Here is an 8,794-nt window from a genome sequence, read left to right on the forward strand (position 1 = left end):
GAAAAAGGGATTTGAGCCAGAAGAAGATGAGGATCTATCACCAGATGAGGAAATGGAAACAACTAAGTATTAGTTAGGTTGCGGAAATGGTAACAGCGGCTTAAGCCATTAATGGGTAAGGGTAGAATAAGCAAAAGGAATGGGATGGGGTATTCATCGTTAAAAGCACCGATACTAAGAAATTTTGAAGACTAGGCTTTTCATTAAAGTCGAAGGAGACAAACGGAGGTACTCTTGCCGGTGGAAGAAATTCCATCGTCGTAAGGGAAGGTCTTGGTCAATCAACTCACAGCCATTGACCAGGGAGGGGGAACAATCTGACGAGCGAGATCGTAACACGTGAACAACAAACCATACCGATAGGTTGATAGTTTTCTGTTGGTACGGCGTGTGGTCACAGGAACGATCGGCGGTCGTAGCATGACTCAAGAGTACCTTCTGATTACAGCATATAGAGGTGTTCAATTTGAGCCAGAGCAAGATTCATTCTTTAATTTAATCGCCACCAGATCAAAGATGAGACCAGCATCCTAAAAAAGAAAAAGGAAGGTCGATTTCCTTTTCTTTGAAATCCTTATCTTTCTATTTAGAAAGAAAGAAGATACGCCATTACAACTATAAAGGTATAACAGTCTACTATCCTATCAGGATTTTACAACCTGAATACTAAGGGAAAGGGAGGAAAACACCACTATTTTGAATTAGGAGAGAATTTGAAAATGCCGACGCCATCTTTGACTTTTTGGATGGTGGGCGGCGCCATAAACTCTATAACAAGCACCGCGGAGTCAATAAATGAAACTAAAAAGAATCCTAAAACGATCTTCTTCGAGCACACACGGGACCCACAGCAATAGAATTCACACAAGCGGCAATCATCCAAGCAGAGAATGGAGAAGGGAAATATACAGAGTTCTCCCCGACGAATGAGAAACCGTTTGGCAAACTCAAAGCAACCAGATCGTGATATGAGAGATTTCTCTTTTGATATGACAACCTGAAGGAAGCTCAGCCATGATGGCCTGATACTGTAATGCTACTTTCTCACCGGCGATGACAAGGTCAGAGCCCCAAATTGCATATGCTTTAAACCGACCGTCCGGGATACACCGCCGCACACGATAAGATGATGGGTGAATGCGAATGAAGTCCAAGAGCCAAGAAAACAAGGAGGTTTACCAGTTTGGAAACAAACTTTAGGACCTAAACGGTCAGCAGTTGCGCGTGTCATTTTCTTTCCTGATAAATGAAAACGCACCCATCTCAACAAATAGGTCATCCATGCAGAAGCAAACCCTACACCAACCAAAGAGCTGCCCCCGAGGATTTTTTCAGTCATACCATCGGGCCCATTAAGAAAGAAGGTCCGTTGCTGATTTCAAAGAAAAGGAAAAGAAAACTGATCGCCCGGCTACCCTACTATTTGATATTTGAAGCGAAGAGGCCAACATTTCATTTATATCGAGCGTCCCATCGGATCGGACGGATCCTCATCAACCGGAGCGGTTTTGCCAACCCTTGACGGATAGGAGTGACAATTGGCAAAGATGCGGGCAAAGCCCGCACCCTCAACAGAACACGCTAGTCGGACTCCAGGTATAGGGGCACCAACGTCAACTGTATTGGCGGATAGCTCATACAATCAACGCCAGCACGCGTCCCACCCTTAACTTAATGAGATGGTCCAACCGGAACACAGTTCTCTTAGTCCAATGGTAAGGACCAATGACATAAAGGGTATTCACAGACTCATAAAGAGTTCGCTCTGGAGAGGCACAACGCCTCAGCAGAGCAGCAGCTTCTGTTGGTAGGGCTGCACTGCCATAAAGACGTTTGTTTGCCCATAAGACCAACTTGGTATGAACCGATAACCGACGTTCAACTAGTATCGAGTCATCACGGGGGACCACCCCAATGGATAGCATATCAAGCCCTGTTTGATTGATGAGGAGGCTAATCTACTTAATTCCCTATTCCCTTGGACCCCGGGTCAGGAGAGAAAAGATCCTCTGTTGGGTGGAATGGAAAACCGAGTCAAAAGAAGGGAAGAAAGGGGATGAAAAATTTGTGAAAGCCAATACACGTCTTCCGATTCCAAGGCTGAGGGAAAGACAAGCGCAAATAGAACTATAAATAAGAAGATTCATTGACCAACCATCTTTATTTGAATCTAATTCTGAATCCGTGGCCTGGAATTAATTGGTGATTCAGATGGGAATCCACGACAACCTCTTTTCGGAGACTCTCAACTCGTTGTAAAGCAGATTTTCGGAGAATACCAGGATTGGACCAGGGTCGATTTCGAGAGTCACCATCTTATCGCCCGAGGTCTTTCCATTTCAAAGGTCCTACGCCAGACAGGCTCAACTCAACAAGGAGGGAAAACGTGACTGCTTAGGCGGACAGAGAGATCACTTCCCTCAGCAAGACGATGGATCCGCCTTTCTCCTCCGATATCGGTAGTCTTTATTATAATGCTTTTAGCTGTGGATCGCCTGGATTCCCCTGCCCAGAAGACAAAACGGGAGCGAAAGCCCTTCTTTCCTCGTTCAGAAGGAAGGGGGAGTTGACCAAATCGAGAAATGCTCGCTTTCAGCTTGACTGAGGGTCTCTTTCATGTCGAATGTCAGTTTCAGGCATAGTGAGAACGTAGCCATCCATTTTGATTCAGTGAAAGTGGTAAGACAATGGGTGCCCAACTCGAAGTCAACTTGGAGTCATAATTGGGGAGGCTTTTTTGCCCTTTTTTGAGAGATTCTTCATCGATCTAGCCATCACAGGTTTTATTACTTTTCTTCCATTCTGTCCTCTCATAACTCAAAGGATAGCGAATAATAGATTCACCATTGAGAGCATTAACCCCAAAAGGACGAATATTGTGGTGTTATAAGAGCAGGAGATCAAACAAGAAAAGAACTTTCTGAGAAAAAAAAATCCTCCGACCGGGGGGGTAGAGGGACAGAACAATGAAGCAGATACTTGGGTGCTAGTGATAGTCCAGGCAGGATGAGTCAGCAGAAGCGATTGATCGACGGGACGGAGGATATTTTTGAGAAATTCTCAACTTGACCTTTAGCCCAAGCGTTATATTTGGTTATTTACTAAAATCCCCTTTTGTGGGAGAAGGTCGGATTGTTAGTGTGAACGATTTTGAAGATCTAATTGGAGGGCATGTATGGTTAGGTTCCATTTGTATACTTGGCGGAATTTGGCATATCTTAACCAAACCCTTTGCATGGGCTCTCCGTGCATTTGTATGGTCTGGAGAGCCTTACTTGTCTTATTGTTTAGGTGCTTTATCTGTCTTTGGTTTCATCGCTTGTTGTTTCATCTGGTTAAATAATACTGCTAAGTTTGACGGGCCCACCAGGCCAGAAGCTTCTCAAGCTCAAGCATTGATTTTTCTAGTTAGAGACCAACATCTTGGGGCTAACGTGGGATCCGCTCAAGGACCCACTCGGGTTTAGGTAAATATCTCATGCCTTCCCCGACTGGAGAGGTTCTTTTTTTGCATCAAAAAAATGCGCTTTTTAAAAAAATATAATGGTCGGGAAAAATGAAAAAGTTGAAATTCGCGAAAATTGATGCAAAAAGGACAAAACGGGATTTGATTTCGGAAGAAAGGTTAGATACACGCTTGTATTTTTTTGAAATGGGATGGTCTTCAAACTCCCGAGATGCGCTCTAGACTGCGGGCTCTCCCTTTCTCGACTGGGACCCGACTCGGGAAGGCACAATGTGACCTCCTCCCGGAGCATGCTTCACGACCCACTCATTCGTCCCGACCAAAGAGTAGAATCTATCTCTCAGCGATTCCTTTCTCCGCTAATCACCCCTTCCCAACCAGCCCTTTCGATCGATCGCGGTTGATCGGGCGATAGGGGTTGAGATGGTTCGAAGTTGTCGGAACGAATTGTTTGTTTGCTTTTATCGAACAAAGCTTGATTAGGGGGTCATCGGTTAGCCCCCTATTTTTCAACCATTACAGCAGGTGTTGACCAGACTTTTTCGATACGGATGGACACGAAGAAAAAAAGCGAGGCGGCGGAAATGCAAAAAGAGAAGAACAAAGATACCTTACCCCTAATGACTCAACCACAAATCTGTTGAATGAAGGGGGATTGTTTTCTCTCAGCCACTAGTTAGAAGGAAATCCCTTGACCGGGCATAAGCTCGATCAAGTGAGGCGGGTGGAGATTCCATTCGAAGTAACATAACAGGATTCGTTAATGCACCATCTTAAAAAAAAGCGGGATCTAGAGTTTTCGAGAAAAGGTCCCATTCGTCAATATCATGATTGGGTCGAATAGGCCAGATCATAAGTGAAATATCATCATCGGGTCGACCAGGTCAGGCCCTATCATGAGTGAATAGAAAAATCTAAAACATACATTGCTGTTCCAGCATAAATACTAGGTTTAATTCTACCACTTCTACTAGGAGTAGCCTTTTTAGTGCTAGTCGAACGTAAAGTAATGGCTTTTTTGTGCAACGTCAAAAAGGGTCCCTGATGTAGTGGGATCGTTCGGATTATTACAACCTCTAGTAGATGGTTCGAAATTGATTCTAAAAAGAACCTATTTCACCAAGTAGTGCTAATTTATATCTTTTTAGAATGGCTCTCGTGGCTACATTTATGTTAAGTCCGGTTGCTTGGGCCGTTGTACCATTTGATTATTGTATGGTATTGTCGGATCCGAACATAGGGCTACTTTATTTGTTTGCCATATCTTCGCTAGGTGTTTATGGAATTATTATAGCGGGTTGGTCTAGTAATTAGGGGGGCGGCCGTTCGGTCGCCTATGATAGACTGGACCAATTGGTCAAAAAGGTTTGTGCCGTAGGTGTTGAACGATCTACTCTACACGGTGTGAGGCTTACAGGGGCTAGGGGCTCATAAACCCTTTCTTTCATCAAGAGGGCCATGGTCGGTCACTTTTCTGGGCCGGGATCAAGAAGTGGAAGTCATAAAAAAGAGATCTTTCTCTTCGCACCTCAAATCAAGAGCAAAGGTAGCTTGTCAAGTCGGCCTATATCTTCAATATTATAGTCGTCTTTTTAACCTGCTGTTCTTCTTTATCAACTCTACTAAGGACCCCTAGGTTCGCCTACTTGATGAATGAAAGAACATGAGAAAGGGTAATAAAAAAAGGAAAAGGTGACGAAAGGCCACTACAATACGATCGAAGTCAGTGGTCGAGTTAGCCTAGCCTCGCCTACTAAAAAAAGAAAGAAATAGTAGCTGAGCGAGTTAGCGAAGACAGCTTTAGGCTTATAGATAAGAGAGCATCGGTGCGTAGCCTTCATTCTACTATGCTACGCAAAAGTCACTTAGCTCGACCTTAATTTTCTTTAGTAAAAGGGGGGCACTACATAGAAGAACCGCTATTACGCTTACTTTTACTAAGGTATAACCTTTCGCTCCCCGGGGAAAAAGCCACTTCGCACCAGCGATAGACTACTAAAGATTCAATTTAAAAAGGCGCTACTTTATTTCAGCAAGCCTTTGTCATTGTCGATCAACTAAGTAGGTCGAACAGCCCCTTGCAAATCCAGTAAATCTAAGGAGCATGCCGCAAAAATAATGGATGGTCCCCTATGCATTTCATTCTTTTCGGAATGGATCGAATGAAAGTACCTTACCCCCCATCATGGTGAACCTCTCCTTGTGATCGGGATGAGGTAGATGCCTCCCAGTGGGGACCCGAATCGAATCGGAGTTTCCTTAGGTAGCCACCAACCCTACGAGTTATCCTTAAACTTCCGTGCTTGGTGGAGAAGAAGCGAACAAAGGTACGCTTGCTTGCTTTCTTGTTCTCTGCCGCAGATCGGGATCGCTCGCCCGACTAGGGCCCTCTAGAAGAAAGTTGGAGCAACATTCATTGTATGAGAACATATTACCCATTTTTCGGGGACAAGGGGCGGAACGACCTCTCGATCTACTACTGCGAGCCCAGGGACGGGCATCGTCGTCTAGGCCTTCCCTGTTGCTCCGATCTCCCCTACGCCTAGGACATTGTGCGGGACAAGAGCCATAGTTAGTTCTCGTTTCCATTTGGTTGTTTTTTTCTCGTTGTTAATACCGGCAAGACCCATCCCGATTATGATGTCTGCCGGTTGGTAGTGAGAGGGCTCTTAGTACCCGCAAAAAAAAATGGGCTCGGTGAAAAAAATCAATCATTTGATTTAGTTTCATGCTCTTCCTCGCAGTAGGAAAGGAGTCTATCTATCTCGCCTAGCTTTGGTAGATTTCCCCAACGCAATTCAAAAACAAAAAAATTCAAAAGAATGCCCCGAGATGGAAAAAGTCCGACGACTCGGCAGAGTCGCGGAATTGACTTTTATCATCCGGTGGATCTGATATATAGTTTGGGGCAATACATACCAAAAGGTTCAAAGAAGAAAGGCGCATTAGAGTATATAACCAACCCACCCTTCTGTTCAAGACCACGAAAGCAAAAAAAGGACTTTTTAAGGATTGAAGTTAACAAACTAAAAAAAGCGGATTCATGGCTCATAGTGATTGGTACTCGTTTGGCGCATACCCTACGCGACCCTTTTTTTAGGTCGAGCAAACGCATAGGCCGGCAAAGACATGCACCCCATGGGATTACATTGATGCACCCACATAGAAATTGAGGCTAAGGTTTGATGGTTCCCGCCTTTGGCCGGGAAAAAGAATGGGGTTTTCTTCTATTATATGAAGCTAATCTAATGAAGTGAGGGTTTAACCCCGGTCTTGGTTTAGCGGTTCGGCCCTAACCAACTTTCCGGAAAACTTTCAGCTATAAAGAAGCCTTCCATTGTCAATTGTCTCCCACGAGACATGGTATCCCAATCTTATATATAAGATATCATATATTTGCTCGGATCCGTAGTAAAGTTCCCTCTCGCACTGACCGACCTCCTCTTTCATCCCAGTTCATATTGATGGGGAATTAGATAGAAAAGCCAGATGAATGAAGCTCTACAAATAAATCGTAATTTTTGGTGGAAATGAGAGGTCGCTCAACATAGAGTTCCTTCAAACAACCAACTCGGTCGCTTCCCTTACCTCTGTTTTTTTGTTATATGTTGACTCTCTCCTTCCCTGCTCCCTAAAACACGGAAGACATCCATCCGGCGTGTCCTTTTTCCCCAGATAATTTGATGAGATATCAATTCCACGTCTTCAAGTGATATAGAAACTTATTCCCTTGTTGACCTAAAACAAGCTGACCTCACACAAGAAGAGGAAAGGACAAGAACTAGAAAATATCTTACTAGGTATTGGATATAAAATATCTGCTACCCTATAAAAAAAAGTGACATTCCTAACCTTTCCCTAACTGGATCTCTTTCCCGAACTGTATCTACCTCTCTTAGTAGGCCTGTCATATCCCTTTCCCAATCCTTAACTGACTCTAGCTTATGGTTTATGGTAAATGAAAGCTAGTTCATGGACTGAGTACCACGGAGTGGTAGGGGGGATGTGTGAATTTGCTTCTTTTCATCCCTCCCCTTCTGTCATGGATCATCTCAGGTGCAAGATGTGCTTCTATCGCTTTAGTGATTTCTGTGCTTTTATAGCAATAGCGGTCTAATCTAATAGGCTGCAGGCTGACTTCCTTTCCTCTAAAGTACATTATCTCTTTCCCGGTACACATATGCCTTCTCTAAATATAAATCAGTAGTAGTGCTTAGCTCAGATGTCCGCTCGTCTGGCAAGTTGGCAGGAAGCACTTCCTCCCCTCGTACTACTTCTGAGACAGCTCATGTTCCACTACCAATTATTGTATCTTCGTATTGATCGGTTAATAAATGGCAATTACCCCTACTTCTCTCGAAAGAGTAGATCACATCCACTTTCCTATGAAAGAAGCCGCCCCTACTCACCAACCTTTCCACAAACATTTCGAGAAAGAATGCTTTTGGATGGCAGCTTCGCTCCAGAAAGTACCACTAGCCAGCAATCTACGCACTTGGTATTCCAGTGTCATCGGTCTTCACTCCTCTCCCCTGCGGTCGAGCTCAATTACATCGATCCTTCTTTGATGCTGGCCAACTGGGAGTAGGTTCCGGCTTCTCTTTCTGTGATGCTATTTCGACCTCGTAAAGATATTAGGGACTTTCACACTGACACTGAGACTAGAAAGCATTCGATCAGTTTCCCCAGCGTGACACGCTATGATCACCGTCAAAGACAGGATTCGAGGCCTTTGTCCCCATTGCTTGTTAGTTAAAGTTAAGTAGGGAGAGAGAACGCCCCATCTCTTGCTTGATTACGAAGATCACTTTCACAGCAAGCACGAATGCGCGAGAAGCTCCACTATTATGTAAATTGAAACGATCTCCCCGGGAAAGCATGATGCCCGACTTGCCCCTGCTTTCCAAAATGGTAGACCAAAAGCACTGAAATGAATATGAGAAATGTGGCCTACCTTACCTAAAGAAGGAATCTTTCATTACTAGAACCCCTTACTAGTGACTGTAAGTGAAATACATTTAGTGAACGCCTGGGGATATTGATAAAAAAGATTTTTGATGTATAGCTCTGTTATCTCTATCTAAATGAGTCAGTCTTCCAGTGGTCTCTCTCCCACCCAAAACCATCCCTTCCAGCGTTAGCGCACAAGAAGGAGCTTTTTGGCAGTGAGTCGAAAGTGTTAGTGAGAAGCCAAGCCCTCTTAGGGACTTTTTTTCCACTCTTCTCTGAGTGCCTTCAATAGTGCTTAGGTAGCGCTCACAGCAAGATAGGCAGCTCAGCTTACTATTATTCCTACCCTAATGTGTCAAGAATAGAATAGGTAACACA

At 44.2% G+C, this 8,794-nt stretch overlaps 1 protein-coding gene and 1 pseudogene across 1 annotated transcript in view; one reads left to right on the forward strand and one right to left on the reverse strand.

The window, feature by feature from the left end:
• The window catches only part of LOC120269478, a 3,730-nt gene extending 3,443 nt beyond the window's left edge, over window positions 1-287 (reverse strand). Inside the window, exon 1 of the mRNA XM_039276808.1 lies at window positions 1-287. This exon is cut by the window's left edge and continues 3,443 nt beyond it. The gene's annotated coding sequence lies outside the window, so the exon portion shown is untranslated.
• A 3,269-nt stretch (window positions 288-3,556) lies between these two features.
• On the forward strand, window positions 3,557-4,805 carry LOC120272596 (annotated as a pseudogene).
• The last annotated feature ends 3,989 nt before the right edge of the window (window positions 4,806-8,794 follow it).

Source organism: Dioscorea cayenensis, chromosome 2 (assembly GCF_009730915.1).
Source record: "Dioscorea cayenensis subsp. rotundata cultivar TDr96_F1 chromosome 2, TDr96_F1_v2_PseudoChromosome.rev07_lg8_w22 25.fasta, whole genome shotgun sequence".
Taxonomy (NCBI): Eukaryota; Viridiplantae; Streptophyta; class Magnoliopsida; order Dioscoreales; family Dioscoreaceae; genus Dioscorea; species Dioscorea cayenensis.